This window comes from Macaca thibetana, chromosome 6 (assembly GCF_024542745.1).
Source record: "Macaca thibetana thibetana isolate TM-01 chromosome 6, ASM2454274v1, whole genome shotgun sequence".
In the NCBI taxonomy this organism is placed as follows: Eukaryota; Metazoa; Chordata; class Mammalia; order Primates; family Cercopithecidae; genus Macaca; species Macaca thibetana.
In genome coordinates, this window is record NC_065583.1 from 64,152,013 (window position 1) to 64,175,489 (window position 23,477).

General features: G+C 37.0%; 1 long non-coding RNA gene across 1 annotated transcript in view; it reads right to left on the reverse strand.

The window, feature by feature from the left end:
• Positions 1–10,271: 10,271 nt before the first annotated feature.
• Positions 10,272–23,477, reverse strand: part of LOC126956425 (uncharacterized) — a 39,550-nt gene continuing 26,344 nt past the window's right edge. The window contains exons 2-3 of the long non-coding RNA XR_007726332.1: positions 19,016–19,131; positions 10,272–10,438 (exon numbers count right to left, since the gene is read on the reverse strand). This is a non-coding gene — a long non-coding RNA (uncharacterized LOC126956425). The remainder of the gene's footprint in view (positions 10,439–19,015; positions 19,132–23,477) is intronic.

Here is a 23,477-nt window from a genome sequence, read left to right on the forward strand (position 1 = left end):
CTGGAAAGGGCCCAATTCTTGGCAATAAAAAACTGACCTTTGAAATGTTTTTCATTTGTCTATAAAATAGAATTTTCTTAATGATATCAAGAGGGAAACAACTGTATATGCAAATTAGATATCTTTATTAAAGAGTATTGAATGACTAACAATAATTTCAACTCAACCAATATTGTCTATCTTCTAGCACTGCATAGGTCCTTAGATTGTAAAGATAATATACCCAACCTCACAAAGTTCTTGGTTTAGTAAGAGAAATGAAAAGATTAACAAACTATTAAATTCATGGAGAACATACAAATAAAAATGAATATTTTATTTCAGGCAATTTCAAATAAGACTTTCGTTTTTCTGGAAGATAGATGTGTAAACAATATTGATGGTTACAATATTGGAATGCTCAATGTTCATGTGGCATCGGGCAGTAGACCCTAGGAGCTGGCCTCCTAGAATAGAGCAGGACAGTTGACTTTGGTAACTGGATTAGGCTAATTGAGGAAACTGGGTAGGGGAGACAGGCTCAGTGGATAAGCAAGAGTACAAAGTATCACAAGTCTCAGGAAAATTGGAGAGACTGTAAGTAAAGATCAGAGCATTGCTGAGGAAAGATGAGTTTTGACTGGGAATAATTTAGTCAGGATCCTTTCTGGAAAAAGTGACAACAATAAAACTTCAACTCACTTAGTCAAAAATATAATGTATTGGCTTTCATAATTGAAAAGTACGGGGCATAACTGAGGAATGCAGGCAAAGGCTATGCTCATGGGGTTGTCACAAATCCATTCCTCACTTTCTACTTGATTCTGTACTCCTCCATGTTGGATTCCTTCACAGACATGCTGAGTCCAGTTTTGATAATGAGCTACCACAACTATAAGTTTATATGCTATCACTCTTCATAGAATCAATCTGTCTATTAAGAATGAGATTGAGTTGCTGTAAGGACAATGATTAAAAGAAGTCAGATGTTTATGTCTGCCTCACTTAAAAAATAAATAAATAAAATCATGTAGTCCAGGACTACTATGCCAAACCCATAGTCAGAAATATAAGGATTGGAAAGAAAGACACTAAACTGTCATTATGTTTATTTGATAAAATTATCTGAATTAGAAAACATGAAATACTCTACACAGAAATCATTATAAATTATATGAGTGGCAATATTGCTGAGTATAAAAAATTATATATATAGCAATAGTTGCATTCCTATACAGCAGCCACAGAGTGGTAATATCTTATTAATAAAATATATTTATTTATTTCTTTTGTTTTCTGTCTTTCTCTCCATCTCTCCCTCTCTCTCTTTCTTCCTCTTTCTTTCTTTCTTTCTTTCTTTCTTTCTTTCTTTCTTTCTTTCTTTCTTTCTTTCTTTCTTTCCTTCTCTCTTCTTCCTTCATTCTTTCTATTTCATAGCTTTTGGGGTATAAGTGGTTTTTTGTTACATGAATGAATTCTATAGTGGTGAATTCTGAGACTTTAGGGCACCCATCACCTGACTAGTATACACTGTACCCAAATGCAGTCTTTTATCCCTCACCTCCCCATTCTTCCACCTCACATCCCCAAAGCCCATTATATAACTCTGAATGTCTTTGTATCCTCATAGCTTAGCTCCCACTTAGAAGTGAGAACATATGGTATTTGGTTTTCTCTTCCTGAGTTACTTCAGTTAGAATAACGGCCTCCAGCACTATCCAGGTTGCTGCAAAAGACATTATTTTGTTCCTTTTTATGACTCGGTAGTATTCTATGGTGTATATATACCACATTTTCTTTGTCCACTCATTGGTCAATGGGCACTTAGGTTGGTTCCATATCTTTGCAATTGTGAATTGTGCTGCCGTAAACATGTGTGCATGTGTCTTCATATAACAACTTATTTTCCTTTGGGTAGAAACCCAGTAGTGGGATTGCCTGATCCAGTGGTAGATTTGCTTTTAGTTCTTTAAGGAATCTCTATACTGTTTTCCATAGAGCTTGTATTAATTTACATTCCCATCAGCAGTATAAAAGTGTTCCCTTTTAACCACATCTACACCTACATCTATTGTTTTTTGACTTTTTAATTATGGACATTCTTGGAGGAGTAAGGTAATATCTCACTGTGGTTTTAATTTGCCTTTCCCTGATGATTAGTGATGCTGAACATTTTTTCATAGGTTTGTTGGCCATTTGTATAGCTTCTTTTGAGAAATATCTATTCATGTCTTTTACTCACTTTTTTATGGGATTATTTGTTTTAAATAAAACATTTTTTCTATAAAAACAGATATAAAGTAATAAACTAAAAGTAAGTGATTTGAATAGTATCAGTAGACCATATTTTATTCAAATAAATTTAAACATTTGGAGAGATATACATATTCATGGATAAAAAGACTTACTGGCATAAAGCTATCAATACCTCCCAAATAAATCTAAAATTATGTGCAACAGGATCCCCCCTACAAGATTTTTTTTCTTGAAACTTACAAAAGAGAGTATATGGAAAAGTAGTGAAACAATAATTTTTTCAAGAAACCAGTGAACAAAAGTTATATGGAAAGGCCAAGAGTCACAAATAGGCAAGACACAAGCTCTTTGCCCTACAACATCAGGCTGTTATGAAATTAAAGAAATTAAGAAGCATGGTATTGGAATGAAGATAGAAAAATTGACCAAGAAAAAAATGGAAAAATCACATAAATAAATATGTTATATCAGAAAACTTAAATTGAAAACCATTGATGGAAGACACTGGCTGTTCAATAAATGTTACTGGAGAAATTATTTGTATAGAAAAAACTTGAGTTGGATACTTAACTTACACATTGAAAAGTGAAAATTATTTCCACATAAATAATAGGCCTAAATATGTGAGAAAACAATTTGAAAACCTGGAGAAAAAAAATGTTTTTATGACATTAATATAGAAAAGTATTTCTAAAATTGACTCAGTTTTGCAGGGAAAGATTGATAAATTTGATACTACATTACATTTTAATTCCATGCATGAAAATACATTGAAACAAAGTAAAAGGTCCAGTAACTCATTGGAAGATTATTTTCTAATTTAGTAAGTGTCAATTAATTAGGTACCATAATACATAAATTACTTTTTTAAATTTATAAGAGAGAAAGAAGGAAAGAGGGGCAAGATGGCCGAATAGGAACAGCTCCAGTCTCCAGTCTCCAACTCCCAGCGCGAGCGACACAGAAGACCGGTGATTTCTGCATTTTCAACTGAGGTACTGGGTTCATCTCACTGGGGAGTGCTGGACGATCGGTGCTGGTCAGCTGCTGCAGCCTGACCAGCGAGAGCTGAAGCAGGGCGAGGCATTGCCTCACCTGGGAAGCACAAGGGGGAAGGGAATCCCTTTTCCTAGCCAGGGGAACTGAGACACACAACACCTGGAAAATTGGGTAACTCCCACCCCAATACTGCGCTTTAAGCAAACAGGCACACCAGGAGATCATATCCCACACCTGGCCGGGAGGGTCCCACACCCAGGGAGCCTCCCTCATTGCTAGCACAGCAGTCTGTGATCTACCGGCAAGGCAGCAGCGAGGCTGGGGGAGGGGCGCCCGCCATTGCTGAGGCTTAAGTAGGTAAACAAAGCTGCTGGGAAGCTCGAACTGGGTGGAGCTCACAGCAGCTCAAGGAAACCTGCCTGTCTCTGTAGACTCCACCTCTGGGGACAGGGTAATAACAAACGCAGCTGAAACCTCTGCAGACGCAAACGACTCTGTCTGACAGCTTTGAAGAGAGCAGTGGATCTCCCAGCATGGAGGTTGAGATCTGAGAAGGGACAGACTCCCTGCTCAAGTGGGTCCCTGACCCCTGAGTAGCCTAACTGGGAGACATCCTCCACTAGGGGCACTCTGACACCCCACACATCACAGGGTGGAGTACACCCCTGAGAGGAAGCTTCCAAAGCAAGAATCAGACAGGTACACTCGCTGTTGAGAAATATTCTATCTTCTGCAGCCTCTGCTGCTGATACCCAGGCAAACAGGGTCTGGAGTGGACCTCAAGCAATCTCCAACAGACCTACAGCTGAGGGTCCTGACTGTTAGAAGGAAAACTATCAAACAGGAAGGACACCTACACCAAAACCCCATCAGTACATCACCATCATCAAAGACCAGAGGCAGATAAAACCACAAAGATGGGGAAAAAGCAGGGCAGAAAAGCTGGAAATTAAAAAAATAAGAGCGCATCTCCCCCGGCAAAGGAGCGCAGCTCATCGCCAGCAACAGATCAAAGCTGGACGGAGAATGACTTTGACGAGATGAGAGAAGAAGGCTTCAGTCCATCAAATTTCTCAGAGCTAAAGGAGGAATTACGTACCCAGCACAAAGAAACTAAAAATCTTGAAAAAAAAGTGGAAGAATTGATGGCTAGAGTAATTAATGCAGAGAAGGTCATAAACGAAATGAAAGAGATGAAAACCATGACACGAGAAATACGTGACAAATGCACAAGCTTTAGTAACCGACTCGATCAACTGGAAGAAAGAGTATCTGCGATTGAGGATCAAATGAATGAAATGAAGCGAGAAGAGAAACCAAAACGAAAAAGAAGAAAAAGAAATGAACAAAGCCTGCAAGAAGTATGGGATTATGTAAAAAGACCAAATCTACGTCTGATTGGGGTGCCTGAAAGTGAGGGGGAAAATGGAACCAAGTTGGAAAACACTCTTCAGGATATCATCCAGGAGAACTTCCCCAACCTAGTAGGGCAGGCCAACATTCAAATCCAGGAAATACAGAGAACGCCACAAAGATACTCCTCGAGAAGAGCAACTCCAAGATACATAATTGCCAGATTCACCAAAGTTGAAATGAAGGAAAAAATCTTAAGGGCAGCCAGAGAGAAAGGTCGGGTTACCCACAAAGGGAAGCCCATCAGACTAACAGCAGATCTCTCGGCAGAAACTCTACAAGCCAGAAGAGAGTGGGGGCCAATATTCAACATTCTTAAAGAAAAGAATTTTAAATCCAGAATTTCATATCCAGCCAAACTAAGTTTCATAAGTGAAGGAGAAATAAAATCCTTTACAGATAAGCAAATGCTTAGAGATTTTGTCACCACTAGGCCTGCCTTACAAGAGACCCTGAAGGAAGCACTAAACATGGAAAGGAACAACCGGTACCAGCCATTGCAAAAACATGCCAAAATGTAAAGACCATCGAAGCTAGGAAGAAACTGCATCAACTAACGAGCAAAATAACCAGTTAATATCATAATGGCAGGATCAAGTTCACACATAACAATCTTAAACTTAAATGTAAATGGACTAAATGCTCCAATTAAAAGACACAGACTGGCAAACTGGATCAAGAGTCAAGACCCATCAGTCTGCTGTATTCAGGAGACCCATCTCACACACAGAGACATACATAGGCTCAACATAAAGGGATGGAGGAAGATTTACCAAGCAAATGGAGAACAAAAAAAAGCGGGGGTTGCAAAACTAGTCTCTGATAAAACAGACTTTAAACCATCAAAGATCAAAAGAGACAAAGAAGGCCATTACATAATGGTAAAGGGATCAATTCAACAGGAAGAGCTAACTATCCTAAATATATATGCACCCAATACAGGAGCACCCAGATTCATAAAGCAAGTCCTTAGAGACTTACAAAGAGACTTAGACTCCCATACAATATAATGAGAGACTTCAACACTCCACTGTCAACATTAGACAGATCAACGAGACAGAAAGTTAACAAGGATATCCAGGAATTGAACTCATCTCTGCAGCAAGCAGACCTAATAGACATCTATAGAACTCTCCACCCCAAATCAACAGAATATACATTCTTCTCAGCACCACATCATACTTACTCCAAAATCGACCACGTAATTGGAAGTAAAGCACTCCTCAGCAAATGTACAAGAACAGAAATTATAACAAACTGTCTCTCAGACCACAGTGCAATCAAACTAGAACTCAGGACTAAGAAACTCAATCAAAACCACTCAACTACATGGAAACTGAACAACCTGCTCCTGAATGACTACTGGGTACATAACGAAATGAAGGCAGAAATAAAGATGTTCTTTGAAACCAATAAGAACAAAGATACAACATACCAGAATCTCTGGGACACATTTAAAGCAGTGTGTAGAGGGAAATTTATAGCACTAAATGCCCACAAGAGAAAGCAGGAAAGATCTAAAATTGACACTCTAACATCGCAATTAAAAGAACTAGAGAAGCAAGAGCAAACACATTCGAAAGCTAGCAGAAGGCAAGAAATAACTAAGATCAGAGCAGAATTGAAGGAGATAGAGACACAAAAAAACTCTCCAAAAAATCAATGAATCCAGGAGTTGGTTTTTTGAAAAGATCAACAAAATTGACAGACCACTAGCAAGACTAATAAAGAAGAAAAGAGAGAAGAATCAAATCAATGCAATTAAAAATGATAAAGGGGATATCACCACCGACCCCACAGAAATACAAAGTACCATCAGAGAATACTATAAACACCTCTACGCAAATAAACTGGAAAATCTAGAAGAAATGGATAATTTCCTGGACACTTACACTCTTCCAAGACTAAACCAGGAAGAAGTTGAATCCCTGAATAGACCAATAGCAGGCTCTGAAATTGAGGCAATAATTAATAGCCTACCAACCAAAAAAAGTCCAGGACCAGATGGATTCACAGCTGAATTCTACCAGAGGTACAAGGAGGAGTTGGTACCATTCCTTCTGAAACTATTCCAATCAATAGAAAAAGAAGGAATCTTCCCTAACTCATTTTATGAGGCCAACATCATCCTGATACCAAAGACTGGCAGAAACACAACAAAAAAAGAGAATTTTAGACCAATATCCCTGATGAATATCAATGCAAAAATCCTCAATAAAATACTGGCAAACCAGATTCAGCAACACATCAAAAAGCTTATCCACCATGATCAAGTGGGCTTCATCCCTGGGATGCAAGGCTGGTTCAACATTCGCAAATCAATAAACATAATCCAGCATATAAACAGAACCAAAGACAAGAACCACATGATTATCTCAATAGATGCAGAAAAGGCTTTTGACAAAATTCAACAGCCCTTCATGCTAAAAACGCTCAATAAATTCGGTATTGATGGAACGTACCTCAAAATAATAAGAGCTATTTCTGACAAACCTACGGCCAATATCATACTGAATGGGCAAAAACTGGAAAAATTCCCTTTGAAAACTGGCACAAGACAGGGATGCCCTCTCTCACCACTCCTATTCAACATAGTGTTGGAAGTTCTGGCTAGGGCAATTAGGCAAGAGAAAGAAATCAAGGGTATTCAGTTAGGAAAAGAAGAAGTCAAATTGTCCCTGTTTGCAGATGACATGATTGTATATTTAGAAAACCCCATTGTCTCAGCCCAAAATCTCCTTAAGCTGATAAGTAACTTCAGCAAAGTCTCAGGATACAAAATTAATGTGCAAAAATCACAAGCATTCTTATACACCAGTAACAGACAAACAGAGAGCCAAATCAGGAATGAACTTCCATTCACAATTGCTTCAAAGAGAATCAAATACCTAGGAATCCAACTTACAAGGGATGTAAAGGACCTCTTCAACGAGAACTACAAACCACTGCTCAGTGAAATAAAAGAGGACACAAACAAATGGAAGAACATACCATGCTCATGGATAGGAAGAATCAATATAGTGAAAATGGCCATACTGCCCAAGGTAATTTATAGATTCAATGCCATCCCCATCAAGCTACCAATGAGTTTCTTCACAGAATTGGAAAAAACTGCTTTAAAGTTCATATGGAACCAAAAAAGAGCCCGCATCTCCAAGACAATCCTAAGTCAAAAGGACAAAGCTGGAGGCATCACGCTACCTGACTTCAAACTATACTACAAGGCTACAGTAACCAAAACAGCATGGTACTGGTACCAAAACAGAGATATAGACCAATGGAACAGAACAGAGTCCTCAGAAATAATACCACACATCTACAGCCATCTGATCTTTGACAAACCTGAGAGAAACAAGAAATGGGGGAAGGATTCCCTATTTAATAAATGGTGCTGGGAAAATTGGTTAGCCATAAGTAGAAAGCTGAAACTGGATCCTTTCCTTACTCCTTATACGAAAATTAATTCAAGATGGATTAGAGACTTAAATGTTAGACCTAATACCATAAAAATCCTAGAGGAAAACCTAGGTAGTACCATTCAGGACATAGGCATGTGCAAAGACTTCATGTCTAAAACACCAAAAGCAACGGCAGCAAAAGCCAAAATTGACAAATGGGATCTCATTAAACTAAAGAGCTTCTGCACAGCAAAAGAAACTACCATCAGAGTGAACAGGCAACCTACAGAATGGGAGAAAATTTTTGCAATCTACTCATCTGACAAAGGGCTAATATCCAGAACCTACAAAGAACTCAAACAAATTTACAAGAAAAAAACAAACAACCCCATCAAAAAGTGGGCAAAGGATATGAACAGACATTTCTCAAAACAAGACATTCATACAGCCAACAGACACATGAAAAAATGCTCATCATCACTGGCCATCAGAGAAATGCAAATCAAAACCACAATGAGATACCATCTCATACCAGTTAGAATGGCCATCATTAAAAAGTCAGGAAACCACAGGTGCTGGAGAGGATGTGGAGAAATAGGAACACTTTTACACTGTTGGTGGGATTGTAAACTAGTTCAACCATTATGGAAAACAGTATGGCGATTCCTCAAGGATCTAGAACTAGATGTACCATATGACCCAGCCATCCCATTACTGGGTATATACCCAAAGGATTATAAATTATGCTGCTATAAAGACACATGCACACGTATGTTTATTGCAGCACTATTCACAATAGCAAAGACTTGGAATCAACCCAAATGTCCATCAGTGACAGATTGGATTAAGAAAATGTGGCACATATACACCATGGAATACTATGCAGCCATCAAAAAGGATGAGTTTGTGTCCTTTGTAGGGACATGGATGCAGCTGGAAACCATCATTCCTAGCAAACTATCACAAGAACAGAAAACCAAACACCGCATGTTCTCACTCATAGGTGGGAACTGAACAATGAGATCACTTGGACTCAGGAAGGGGAACATCACACACCGGGGCCTATCATGGGGAGGCGGGCGGGGGGAGGGATTGCATTGGGAGTTATACCTGATGTAAATGACGAGTTGATGGGTGCAGCACACCAACATGGCACAAGTATACATATGTAACAAACCTGCACGTTATGCACATGTACCCTACAACTTAAAGTATAATAATAATAAATAAATTAAAAATAAATAAATAAATAAATAAATAAATTTATAAGAGAAATAGAAATAATTCAGTAGAAAAACTGATAATATGTATTGGCAACCTTACCTAAGAACAAATAGATACATAAAAAATTATCTCCAATTTTTAAAGAAATTCACGTTAAAATCATAATAAAATAACATTTGTACCTAACAAGTTGTGAAAAACACTAAAAGCCTGACAGTAGAGAATGCATATAAATTAGTTAGAATTCTCCCATCTTCATAAAATAATGTAAATTCCTAAAGCCAATTTGAGGGTTCTTTTTTTTTTTTTTTTTTTTTTTTTTTTTTTTTGAGACGGAGTCTTGCTCTGTCGCCCAGGCTGGAGTGCAGTGGCCGGATCTCTGCTCACTGCAAGCTCCGTCTCCCGGGTTTACGCCATTCTCCTGCGTCAGCCTCCCGAGTAGCTGGGACTACAGGCGCCTGCCACCTCGCCCGGCTAGTTTTTTGTATTTTTTTTTTAAGTAGAGACGGGGTTTCACCGTGTTAGCCAGGATGGTCTCGATCTCCTGACCTCGTGATCCGCCCGTCTCGGCCTCCCAAAGTGCTGGGATTACAGGCTTGAGCCACCACGCTCGGCCTAATTTGAGGGTTCTTTGGCAAAACTTGGAAAAGTGGAAAATGATGTAGCAACTTATTTTTATGTATTTAACTCTAGATAAATCTTCATACATGCAAAACATGTATATAAGAATATACATAGCAAAAGTGTTTAGAAAACCAAAAAGAAAGGTACAAATAACATAAATCTGTATGAGGAGAAGAATCAATAAATATATTGTGGTATATGCATATATTTGAATATTACATAGAAGTGTAAATTAAATTAATGCACCCATTCTACATATATCCATATAGGTAGATCTTAAACACTTCTTTTTAACTGAAAAGGCAAAGATGGGATACATACATATAATATAATATGATATAATATAAATATAATATAATACTATCTTAGTTCTGGCTGCCATAATAAAGTATCACAGACTGAGTGGCTTAAACAACAGAAATCTGTTTCTCATAGTTTTGGGAACTGGAAGTCCAAGATCAAGTCCAAGTGCCAGCATGGTCAAGTTTTGTGAGGGCTCTCTTCTGAGATGCAGACTGCCAACTTCTCATTGTATCTTCCTATGACTGAAAACAGAGAGAGAGAGAGAAAGAGAGCTCCTTTGTGTCTTTTCATAAGGGTAACAACCCCATTTATGAGAGTTCCAACCTCATAATCTATCTCCCAAAATCTCCACTTCCTAATACTATCACATTGGGGTTAAGATTTCAACCTATGAATTTGAGTGGACACAAACATTCAGATCATAGCAAATAGTCAAATAGACTGAATATTTTTAAAGAATATATACATATTTGGTAAAACTAAAAGCCTAAGTATATATGTAAAATGAACATGGCATTTATCTCTGGGAGTGAGAATTGGAATGGATTTGAGAAAAGATACTTAGGAAGATTCCACTCACACCTGTAATATTTTATATTATTTTATCTGAATGGTAATTAACAGGTATTATCATTAATACATTTTATATCTAATAGATTTTAATAGATTTTAAAAGAAAATATGAATTAGTTACTGAATTCATAGAAAAGTTAAGTGGAATTGGGTTATATAAAGTAGACAGCAGCAAAAGGTAAAATGTAGGTGCAATATTTTAAGTCAGGAGTCCTCCAACTGCAACACATAGGCTAAATCTAGCCCACCATTTGCTTTTGTAAATAAAGTTTTATTGGAACACAGTCATACTCACTTATTTATATATTGTCTATGGGTACTTTTACACTACATCAGAGTCCAGGAGTTACAACAGAGACAGTAGAGACATCACTTATTATCTGGCTCTTTACAGAGAAACGTTGTCAACCTCTGCTCTAAATAGCTGACATGGACTTTGCTTGGGGTATAATAACACATTTTTATTTGTTGTACACCTACTATAGACAGTTTAAATTTATTATCTCAATTAATTCTTATTATTTGAGAGAATGTTCATATCATCCTCATATTACAGATGAGAAAACTGAGTCCCAGAGAATTTAAATAACTTGTTTAACACCTTTCTGAATACTAAGAGACCAAAATAGATGTCTCTGACTTAAAGCAAAGTATAGTGACGTAAACCATGACAGATCAGTCAGAAATTGATTTTCAATTTCTTTATTTTTAGACTATACTTTATCACTCTGTCAAAATACAGGATGTTGAATCAATGATTTGGAAAAGGGTAAGACATAAGATGTAAAATATATGGAAATTAGAAGTTATAAAGAAACATAAATTTTGTTCCAAATTATTAGGAATAAAATTTTCCCCCAATAAAGGAATCACACAAACATATACATACACAACTTATTTATTCTGCCTTAGAAGATACAGAGAAACTGTGTTAGCTTAATGTATCAATTATATGACACTCTACAACTCAACAATTCTGTTTTTCATCTGTTTCCTACAAATCACTAACACAAATTATGTTTTCTATAATGAGGTAGAAGATACTAAAAAAACAGATCTTCCCCTGATAGACTATAAATGCCTTGAGGATTGGCACTGTGTAGGTACTCAGTACAAATGTCCAGAAGATGAATTCATGATATTTAAACAGGGTGTTCAACCAATATTTTTAGAAGTGCTATATCTAATATAAAGAGCCTTGTCCCAGTTCAAAGAAAAAGAAAGATTTAGCAAAATCAAGGGAGCTTCAAAAAAAAACATATCTCCTACTCAGAAATTATCCAAAGAGCGAGAGAAGAGAATATAAAGGAAAACATAAGAAAGATGCAGTCTGGGGATGAGCTGAATCTACCCATGAGTCTTAAAACTTCAAAGGGCTGAAGTATAGAAGAGGGAGAGGCAACAATGGGAAAGAGAAAGAAGTATTAAGGAATACACTGGATTATGGAATTTACTTGGCCGTCACATGACATTATCAGTCAAAGCCAATTTATACGGTTGTCTAAGAAAAGACATCAGAGGTACAGACAGAACACATTAGGTAAAACTGCTTTACTTATAAAATTAGCATGTTCTATATTTTATATTGAAACGATAAGCTCTTCTGAAAAATTACTTAATACCTTAAAATTAGAATTTCCGTTTTTTGTGTTTCTTAGTTTATAAATACTACAAGAAATAACTAAGCTTTATTTCAGAAGAATCTCATAAAATCTTAAATATAGAAGACATCAAAGTGACTATATTGGTCACATTGAAGAAGGCTTTTTTACCTTTCCAAATTTGTGTTACAGTTTGATTTATTTTGAACCAATCCCCATCACTTGCTAAAGAAAATGGAAGAGAAGTAATGAAAGTCTGCAAGCAAGTGGGATGTTTGAGGCCACTAAATTATTGGTGCTATATTATGAGAAGGATGGGATTTGGGAGAACCTGGAATTTCATTCCAGAAGAAACTTCCTGAGGGTCTTTGTATGTGTCGTGCAATAGAATGTTCCTTGTGCAAAGCGTCTCTTTGCTGCTGGAGTTGAAGAACACGGAAGCAGGGTCTAGTGTTACCGACATTCCTGTCTTCCACACATGGATTCAGGATGAACATCCAATTCACAGGCAATACAGTTCTTACTGTATTTTGAGTAATCTATCATGTCTCGTGTATGTATAAGAAGAGATATACTTAAGTCTCCAGAATGATTCCTTCTGATTTGGTGAATAATATATAAGAAATGTATAGGAAAAAATCATCTGGTTCAGGCAATCAGTGTTGGTTTTGGAAACTTGGGAGTTCTGAGGTAACACCCAGACATTAGTCATTGAGTACAGTGTAACTTGAGCTTCTGGGACTTTAGGATATTGAGCTATTACAATTTATTACACATTTTCTTTGATTTTCAAAACCTCTGAAAGAGGAAAAGTTCACCTAGTAATCAGTAGCTATGTGACCTTTAGGCGGTCACAATACTTGAGTGGGTATTGGTTTCCTAATCCGGAAGGTGAAGGAATTATAGATGATCTACATCTACAATCTTCTATTTCTATAAATTGAAGTAGCCTGCTAATAACACAGATAGATCTCAGCATAATTATAGAATAGTATAAAACTTCCGTAATGTGAAATCACCCCAGCCTACTCCCTCAGGGGAACTACTGGTTTGTCATTTAATTGCATGGGCACACAGTGCAAATATTTCAAAGCTGAACTCTGAAGGGCTATGGGGCAATGCTGTGCTAATGTGGACTCCAGGCATCAAATCCCTTTGAGCGATTATTTTAGAGAAATAGGAGATTTAACTAAAAGTGAAAATAAGATTACTTGAAGTGGAGGAGGACTGAAAATGTAGGAAAAAAAATACCTTAGGTGGAATTATTTTAACTTTTGGCAAAATCTGTGTGAGGGGATAAGAAAGGAAGGTGTGGGTGGCATGGCCCATAGCAAATAATTCATTCTCTTGAAAGGAGAAAGAGCAGGTCAAATACATTTTAATGTACTATTTTCCAAAGGAAAGGAGTGAAATAAAGTTCCAATGAGCATAAACATTAAAAGTATATTATGTAAAGCTACTTTTAGTCATAAAATCACCGTGTTTTATATATTTAATTTTGAACTCCACTTTATCTGGACAATACTTTTAAATTTAATAGTTGCATTTAGGTTTCAATGCTTTACTTTTTTTCCAATTGTCTCTAAGAATTGATTAAGTCTTGGTGAAACAAACTTTGTTACAGGATAATTAATTCGGTTATTAGGGGTAAAGGTAGACCTAGTTATCTTATCACTATGCAGTTCTTCCTCGTGACCCAAGGGCATGATGATGCTTCACTCCAGTATGTGTAATCAGATTCCAGTGCAAGGTTTGTTGAGCTAACCAGAAAATTTGCTGCTAAAATGCATCCTTTTAAACTAAAAAGATACTTTAAGCCAGGAAACAGCTTGCTTCTCAGATATAAATTAGACCTTTCCAGCAGGACTTGCACATACTTTAAACTAGCAAACAAAGCAAAACTTTGAACAAATTCTGTATTCTCCTTCAATTTTCATTGCTTCATTCTATCAGATAAATTGTTTGGTTTTCCAGATTCACTTTACCCCCTTACTGTCTGTCCTAGGGTGCTGACTCATGTAGAGTATATCAACACGTTCCCATTGCCTTGAGTCTCTAGTGGAATGTTGTGAAAGGAAGCTGAGGCAGAGAGAAAGCTGAGACAATATGCTCCATAGTGCTCTGAGGAATGGTAGCAATCCTGGCTTTGACTCTCGGTTACATGCAAACTCTCTGACATTGTTATACACAAAAAAAGAAGGCACAATTATAAATACAGAATGGAAATACATAAATTGCAGAGACAGGAAGAAACTGAAGCATATTTTTAATAAGAAGCAGAAGCAAGAGGCCACTAGCTCCACAAAGAATGGAGAAAGTAGTCTTGGCTCAGCTCTTTTGTGTTATCCAGTCATATTTTGCTTTTAATGCTTGGAGCTTTGTAAACTCTATAGCACCTCATATATTAGTTAAGACTTTAGGTTATAAGACATGACAAACTCTACTCTAACAAACTTGAACGAACAAATTAAGTAACATATTGGCACATACGAATATCTATGGAATGTCCAATGTTGGGTATGCCTTGAATTAAGAATTTAATGATGTCATTAGGAAATCTATCCAATTTTTTTTCTTTCTCTTAGCTCTCCTTTTTCCTAACAGGCCTCATTCTCAGCAATGATGATCCTTAATAGTCTTCAGTGGTCTGGATCTCTAGAGAAAGAATCTTAAATTTCAAGGTCCATATCAGTCCCTCAAAAAGAACTCTGGCTTGGCTGAGCCATTTTGTTACTGGTGACTTAATTAATAATTTTAGAGAGATAGGGTATTCTGGTTGGCTTAGCATCATTGCCATGCACCTTTGTACTACTGGTGAAGCTATGTGATTGGCAGTTCCGTCAGGGTAGAGAAAGAAAAATCTATAAATGAAAAAACTGCTGAGCAGACCAAGAAGGTAAAAGATCTACATTCCTTTATTCTGTTTTAGGGAATCAAACAATCACCACCCTTTTCTCACAGCCCCTGACATATTTAATTCTTAGACATGAATGAGTAAACAAAAATCAAAACACAAAACATTTTTGAGCACCTAGTAATTTTTGAGTTTAAGTTTATTGTTGAATTGGGGGAGTATATTAATAAACAGGTACAAAATTTAAAAATATATATAATGTGACAAGTGTGGTAGTAAGGTATATTGAAGATACACCAGAATATTTAGGTTGTCTCTAATTCCTTTAGTAAAACTTGCTTTCAAGTATATGCCACAAAAACCAACTTATATTATAAATGTATATTGAAATTGCTTAACAATCTTTATGTTGGGAGGCAACAAATCCTATCACATACATAAGGTAAACATAATATGGCTCATTTTATAAAATATGGTCTTGTTGGCATTTAGCAAGCATATGGGAAATGTCATTAACAGCTAGGTTCTTCCTATTCTTAAGAGTTATTTAACTTACAGGGTTTGTGTGTATGTGTGAGTATGTTTGAGTGTACATATATTATGTAAGATTTATTCTTTTAACTGTTATATTTTACTTTTGAAAAACAAAGTAGTTTAGATTTATTTTTATAGATTTGTTTTGTTTTGGGGAAAAGAAGTCACAGGAACGAAAGTAGCAATCTCATCATCTGTTAATATTTTGGAGACTATAACACAAGTATCTCTTTATGCATATACATCATTTTATGTCACAATTAATTTAATAATGAGTACTTTTATAATACGATTTTTTCCTTTCCTAACACACAAGGGTAAAGTACTGTATTAGGATTTATCTCTACCTTTTTACTTAGGCCAGTGTTTACATTTCATACCCAAATAACTCTTGAAAAGGCCACTAGCTCTGCATTCAGTTTATTCTTATCTTCACTTGAAAAATGTGAATGAGAGTGTATGTTTAATTTTTCCACAGCAACACCAATGGTGTGTTGAAATGCCTAGGCCTAGTAAAGAAAGCCATTTGATAGGAATACAAAAATTGTCAGATAAATGTCAATTTATGGCTCTATAAACATTCGATCTGTCCAGAAAGTGTGTACTGATTGAGTCAGTTTTGACAGATGAAGAGCACTCACTGAAGATCCTATCCTGAGAAACATCCTTCATTAATATTTACATTTCTCTTGACAGCGCAGTTGCTGTAAGCATAGGGTGGGTAAATATAGCCTGCATCTGGCTAATATACATAGTCATGGGGCTGCATTTATCTCAGAATCCAAATGCTTCGGGTAAGAATATGGAGCTGATTGTTTCTGTGGACCGCTTGGAAAGAATTAATTTAAGCAAGGAAAACTCCATGACAGTTATTTGAAGGAAGGGAGACATTTATAACCAGTTAACCTGTGGTTGTAAAAGAACAACAGATAGCTTTAATTCTCATCCCCCTCCCTCTCATTTTCTTTTCCTTCTTCATTTTTTATTCTGCTGTGAGCAGTCACTAAAAATATGCCTGGTCAATAAGGGGCAAGTAAAATTGGAGGGGTTGCTATAGGAACACACAAAGTGATGCAGAGCAATAACCACTCTAATTTATACTGTGTTTTCACGTTGTATTTCCATTGCAGTTAAACTCAACTTCAGAAGACTTTTCTTAAGAGAAAGGCTACTTGAAATGCAGGAGACTCTTTCTAAGACAATTTTATGTACTAACTTTGAAAATAATAAATCCTAAATCTGAGTAGTGTTACAAGCAGGAAACTGGTATTTCTCCTATTCATGCCATTATATTTTCAATGCATTTTGACCAAAATCATTTTTGCACAGTGAAAGACCGGGGAATGCATTTTAATAGTGATGAAAGCATGAGTAATGAGGAGTGCTGCCTGAAGCAGTCTGAGCTCGCATCTCCTCAGCTGCTCTCTTCCATTTTGACAGGCAGCATCTATATGCCAGCCCTGAGACCCTTCTCATTCCCAATTCTGTTGAATTATCCCACTCAGAAACTATGCTCTCCTCAAATCTTGTTTTTTTGAAAGGTGACAGACCCTACTGCCTTGTTTCTGACCTCCATTGGATAACTCCAAAGTAATCATGGGAGGCATTTCAGATCGACATATCAAAATAATTTCACATTCGCCAGACCCATGACTGAAAGGACAGGGTCACTTGCAACCATATCCACATGGAAATCTTCGAGAGAAGAGGGGAGCTTTCCTCATGATTAAATTTGAGGGAGTGATTAACTCAACTTCTGCTTGCTCATATCTGTTCATTTTCATGTGTCCAACTCATAAGCACAGTCAATTTTCTTTTTTCTCCCCACAGTTGTGGGGGTAGCCCACAAGCCATTTATTCTCAAAATGAGAGTGCAGGAGAAATTTCTAACCCAGTGATCAAAAAGCCCTGTGGATCAAGATAGCTCAGGAAACAAAATTTTCTACACAATCATGTAGATGACATGGATGGATGCGAGAGTAGTTTCCTTCCTTTTTTGGTTAAGTCCGAGACAAAGGTCAAAGGTTCATTCTTTCCTTGTATTAAAAAAAAAAAAAAAAAAAAGATTTTTTTTGTTTATAGCTGACAAGGGAGGAACTGTGGTTAATCTAACAGGGCTATTGCTCTATCTGATTTGGTTTCGGAAAATGTTTTTTATTCGTGGCATTTTGTTGAAGCATGGGGTTTGACAATGAGAGGGGGCAAACGAAAAACAAACCCCCAAAAGATAAAAGTCACATCAAAATTTTAAAAAGTGGAATGGGACTTATGTGAGAGGGCTCAGCAATTAATATCTAATCAAATTAAGCTATTTATTATGAAACAATCAAGCACAAGTAACTCACATGGGGTAAAACACTCAAACGTTGAATAGCCGTTTGTCCTTCCAGAGGGCTAGTTAATGTCTGTTAAAGAGCTTTTAATCAAGATTAGGTAAGTATGTGTCTGGAAATGGGCAGAAAAGGAGTATAAAAACACTTTCTATGCCATATATTCCTAACCAAATAGCAAGGCAGTAAAAGTCAAGGTTGTGTTTATCAAATATTCAGCGCTTGCTCTATTCAAGTACCTAATATATATTACAACATTGCTTACTTTCTGGTAAAATTATACATATAGTTCTGGAATATATTTTAGGGACTTTTCCAAGGGCTGAAGTAAAAAATTTATCTGAAACCCTGGACTGATAAATAATGTCACTTTCCAAAAAATAAATAAATAAATGTTTAGAGTCAAAACACTTCTTTTTAGCATCCCATAAGAAAATTGTAATCTACTATCGTAAAAAAGAAACAAGATGTATTATTCCAGAAAATATTTTTAATGTTTACAAGATACTATTTTAAGCTGAATAATCTTTTACTTTCACATAGACGTCAAGGAGAGTTGGGGGAAGGGATGGATTAGGGAATTTGAGCCTTCAAAGGCAAATGGGACCAGTTTACAAATGATACCTTTCATCTCCAGAGCTGTTTGCTGGAGGGCAATGCTGAATGTTTGGTCTGAAAAATGAATTCAAATCACTCTACAGAATAAAGGTTGCAGAGTTAACTAACAGCATTAGATACTGTGCTTTCCAAATGCAACCTGCTTTGTTTTTTTAACTACCCTGAATCTGTCTAATCATAAAAGAAACACATTTTTGTTGCTTTGAGAGAAGCGTTAGCATTTTTAACATCTATCACTGCATGCCCACGCAGAAAAAGAACTAATTTCAGAATTAATAAATTGGCTTATGTACATGTACAATTATTTACTATTTACGATTCCTTCTTAAGGACATTTCTGTGGGATGTTGCAGTTAGCGGAGTTTCCCTTTAGGCGAATGAGCATTTCTGGTTCCTTCAGCTTGGATATCTCTTCACTGCTACCACTGAGAAAGTAAAGACAGCTCTGTCAGGGTTTGATATTGTCCATAAATAACTACTCTTTCTCTGACTTGTCTGTATTTAGAACCAATATAAAGTCATAAGTGTCAGATAGATGTACATTGAAAATGCACCTCTATTCTTAAATTGATATTTGTTTATGTGGCTTAACTAAACAAAGCAAGTAAGATTCATGTTTGAATTATACAAATTCACCCTCCCCAGTCCCTGGCTGATTGGAATGACCACAGGCCTCACTGCAGAAGTACAGCCTTCACACTTGAAACTTCCAGCATGGTGGTTCCGAGAAGAATGTGAGTGCCCTGAGGAGAGTTGGCTCAAAAGAGAGAATACAAAGAGAGGCTGAACAGAACAGGCTTAACTCCTCCCAAACTCTCCATCAGATCACTCATTTCATCTGAAAGCTAAGTCAGTGGCTTAAAAGACCAGGTACGTTACTCGCACTGAGAACTTTTCACAGGGAAACATGAAGCCAAGGGAAAAGAGATTCCCTTTACCCCAGTGCAAGTTCCTTTCCCCACCTAATGTGCTAAACATTTTTTAAGTAAAAATGTTCTACGTGGAAACCCAACAGTCTGAAATAATTAACTTGCCTTGAAAAGTTTTTAAGTTAATACTAAGAAGTGATTTGAATATTAGAGAAATTTAGCTCATTAATTTCTTATGTTAAGCCATATTTCCAGCGGCATGGATCCTTTGAAATTAGCCTTATCTATATGGTAATCCAAAAGCTAAAAAGCAATACACACACACACTGTTAGATTGCTCAGTACATTTTATATGTATTAACATTATTTTAAAAAAATCTTTCTTAAGCATCCCACCCCCGTACAGTATCATAAAACTTGCTTTGTGTATACAGAGCTTTTCTTGTTCCTAGAATGTCCCCTATACCACCATGCAGGACCTCCTTAGGTCATGAGATCCTTTGTAGTCTATGCCAATATTCTGTGTCTAATTTTTTCTTTTATAAAATGAAATATTAAATGAATTAACAAGAGGTGCAGAATAATAAAAATGCTTAGAACCTTTAAATATTCTCCTCGCCATTGATTTCCAAATGCTTCAGTCCAGTCAAAGACAGTAAAAATAAAGGAACCATGACATACAGGATGTACTTTATGACTCTCAACTATTCTCATATCAACACAGAACAAATATTCAAACTACAGCAGAGCTGCACTGTCACACTCTTTCAGACATGATTCATCCAAAGTGATCTTCCATCAATTAGATGGATGATTATGTTGATCAGAATGAGCAATTCTCCCTTCCCTTGTATTACGAGCAATCGGGAAATAATCATTGAACACTATGTCAGGTGCTAAGGATACAAAAATAAATAACCTAAGGTCTTAAAGTTGATTATGAACTAGCAAAGAAGGGTAACTTACGCAAAATTGTCTTACTATTTGTTACAAGAGATACAAACATATTGTGGTTTTCTTTGTTGGGTGTAAAGATGGAGGTTCCTGAGAGAAAAAAATCACATGGGGCCAGGAACATTACAGCAAACAATCCTAGAACAAGTGGCACATTACTCTACCTTGAAGGAGGAGTAAAATTTGGGTGAATAGAGAGGAGGGGTCAGGTAATCCAGGTGGGGATATAAGGAAGAACTCCTTAAGCAAAAGATGAGACAAAGATGAATCTGGCATTTTAGCTGGCTTCCCCAGAAATCAGAGCCTGAGACTGAGGGCTCATGTGGTATTATTTTATAAGGTTCTACTACTCTAGGAAACAGGTGTAAAGGAGTAAGAAGAGGAGTGAAGCAGAGAAGAGAGAGTCACTATGATACATTTTGGAGCTAGCACTGCTAACTACAACCAATTACTCCATTCTTGGAAACATATCCCCATGGGCCAACTTGATTTCAGAACCACCTGTCAATGGGTGGAAAAAGGGGATAATAGTGGAGGAATTTCACTACTGACTTCCAGTTCCCATTGGTCAAAAGTTATCTTTATGAGGCATTAAGTCCCCCGCACTTCCAGATTAGATATGCCTGAGTATAAACCCCCAATAAGCTCCCATTACACCATCAACACAAAAGCCAAAGGTCAATTATCTTCCATATTAAATTCAAGTTTAGGAAGCTTACTCTATTGAAATGAGCAAGTAGAGGAAGGGTTGGAGAAGCAAACTAGAAACAGGAATGCAGGTTGTCATGTTTTTTTAGTTGATTCACCTGAGAGGTCACACTGACCAAGACTATTGCTATGGTAATAGGATTGATAAAGGCCGTGGGCCAGGAGCCAAAAGACCTGGGCTGTGGTCTATGTTCCACCCCTGCCTCACTTACTGACTTTAGACATGGGAGATCATTCCTCTGGCTCTCAGCTTCCTTGCCTATAAAATGGGAATAACTGAACTTGTACTGCTTACCTCATAAAGCTATGAAACTTAAAGATGATGTGTTAGAAAGTCTTTCATAGATCTCTACAAGGAGAACTACAAATCACTGCTCAAAGAAATCAGAAGTGACACAAACAAATGGAAAAACATTCCATGCTCATGGATAGGAACAATCAACATCATTAAAATGGCCATGCTGCCGAAAGCAATTTATAGATTCAATACTCTGCCTATTGAACTACTATTGGCATTCTTCACGGAACTAGGAAAAAAAAATATTTTAAAATTCATATGGAACCAAAAAGAGCCCTAATAGCCAAGGCAATCCTAAACAAAAAGAAGAAACTGAAGGCATCATGCTACCTGACTTTAAGCTATATAACAGGGCTACAGTAACCAAAACAGCACGGTATTGGTACAAAAACAGAAACATAGACAGAATAGAGGGACATAGAACAGAACAGATAAAACAGAAATAAGACTATATACCTACAACTATCTGATCTTTGACAAATCTGACAAAAAGCAATGGGGAAAGGCTTCCCTATTCAATAAGTGGTGCTGGGATAACTGGCTAGCCATATGCAAAAGGTTAAAACTGGACCCCTTCCTTATATTATATACAAAAATGAACTCAAGATGGATTAACCACTTAAATATAAAACCCAAAACTATAAAAACCCTGGATGGCAACCTAGGTAATACCATCCAGGACATAGGCACAGGCAAGGATTTCATGATGAAGATGCTGAAAGCGATGGCAACCAAAGCAAAAATTGACAAATAGGATCTAATTTAACTATAGAGCTTCTGCACAGCAAAAGAAACTATCAACAGAGTAAAAGTATAATCTACACAATGAGAGAAAACTTTTGCAAACTGTGCATCCAACAAAGATCTGATATCCAGCATCTAGAAGGAGCTTAAACAAACTTATAGGAAGAAACCAAACAGTCCCATAAAAAGTGGGCAAAGAAATATAAATTGTTCTATTATAAAGATGCATGCATTGCAGCACTATTCATAACAGTAAAAACATGGAATCAACCCAAATGCCCATCAGTGATGGACTGGATAAAGAAAATGTGGGTCGGGCGTGGTGGCACACACCTGTAATCCCAGCACTTTGGGAGCCCGAGGCAGGTGGATCACGAGGTTAGGAGTTCAAGACCAGCCTGGCCAAGATGGTGAACCTCTGCCTCTACTAAAAATACAAAAATTTAGCCAGGGGTGGTGGCAGGTGCCTGTAATCCCAGCTACTTGGGAGGCTGAGGCAGAGAATAGCTTGAACCCAGGAGGTGGAGGTTGCAGTGAGCCGAGACCACGCCACTGCACTGCAGCCTGGGCAACAGTGTGAGACTCTGTCTCAAAAGAAAGAAGGAAAGAAAGAAAGAAAGAAAGAAAGAAAGAAAGAAAGAAAGAAAGAAAGAAAGAAAGAAAGAAAGAAAGAAAGAAAAAAGAGAGAGAGAGAGAGAGAGAGAGAGAGAGAGAGAGAGAGAGAGAAAGAAAGAAAGAAAGAAAGAAAGAAAGAAAGAAAGAAAGAAAGAAAGAAAGAAAGAAAGAAAGAAAGAAAGAAAGAAAAGTTGGTACACAGACACCATGGAATACTATGCAGCCATAAAAAGAAATGAGATCATGTCCTTTGCAAGAACATGGATGGAACTGGAAGCCACTATCCTGAGCAAACTAATGCAGGAGCAGAAGACAAAACACTGCATGTTCTCTCTTATAAGTGGGAGCTGAACAATGTGAACACATGGACACACTAGGGGAAACAACACACACTAGGTCCTGTTGGGGGGTCGAGGGAGAGCATCAGGATAAATAGCTAATGCATGAGAGGCTTCATACTTAGGTGATGGTTTGATAGGTGTAGCAAACCACCATGGCACATGTAACAAACCCGCACATCCTGTACATGTATCCCAGAACCTAAAATTAAATTAAATTTTAACAGAGTAAATACTAGACAAAC